At 44.5% G+C, this 768-nt stretch overlaps 1 non-coding gene across 1 annotated transcript; it reads right to left on the bottom strand.

The window, feature by feature from the left end:
- Nucleotides 1-310: 310 nt before the first annotated feature.
- Nucleotides 311-417, bottom strand: LOC129689873 (U6 spliceosomal RNA). Its single transcript, XR_008722195.1, has one exon. It is a non-coding gene; the product is annotated as a U6 spliceosomal RNA (small nuclear RNA).
- Nucleotides 418-768: the final 351 nt, after the last annotated feature.

Here is a 768-nt window from a genome sequence, read left to right as displayed (position 1 = left end):
GTGTGTGTGTGTGTGTGTGTGTGTGTGTGTGTGTGTGTGTGTGTGTGTCCTGTCTTGTCACTAGATGTGCCCATTTCACTCTCCAAAGACTGGAGACATTGTGACTCAATAGCTTTTCAGCAAATGGTTCACTGTGGTAAGCTGAGGCAATAGCTCCTCTGGATGAGAGAAGAGCAAGTGTCTTGCTCTGTCTTGCTGCCAGGGTGCAGCCTTTGTTGTTGTATTTAATGACGCAATCATATCCACCAACGCACAATGTTCAGTGCAAATATTTCAAAGTGAAATGAGGAATTTAGTCCAAAATCTTTCTCTAAAGTTGGAAAGATCCTTTAATTCACATGTCACCCTTGCTCAGGGGGCATATTAACCTTCTCTGGAAGGTTCCAATTTTAGTGTATGTGCTGCCAAAGGGAGCCCATAGTCTGAAGTCCTTCCAAAGAAAATATAGAACAAAATGTTGTCTCCATACACGACTACCCTATGAGATTGTAAACATTCGGTGTCAGGTACTCAGGCTCAATGGAAAGAGCTAGGAGTCTGGAGTCAGGGGTTCAAACACCTTCTGCCTGCCGATTTTGTAATTCCCATGTGACTTATTTGCTTTCCTTGGCCTTGATTTGTCCATTCATTTAAAGAAGAATTAGAATAGATGGAAAAAACCTGTGGTACCCCTGACTACCGTCATGCATGGTTTCAAGAGTTTTGGAAACCTGACTGGATGAGGTCAGGGGAGGGGTGCTGGGGTGCCTGGAGCCAAGTGCTGACTCC

The sequence above is a fragment of the Psammomys obesus genome, unplaced genomic scaffold (assembly GCF_907164565.1).
Source record: "Psammomys obesus unplaced genomic scaffold, mPsaObe1.curated_primary_1811, whole genome shotgun sequence".
Lineage (NCBI taxonomy): Eukaryota > Metazoa > Chordata > Mammalia > Rodentia > Muridae > Psammomys > Psammomys obesus.
The sequence above is the reverse complement of the archived record's forward strand: the minus strand, read 5'-3'. Positions and strand labels throughout refer to the sequence as shown.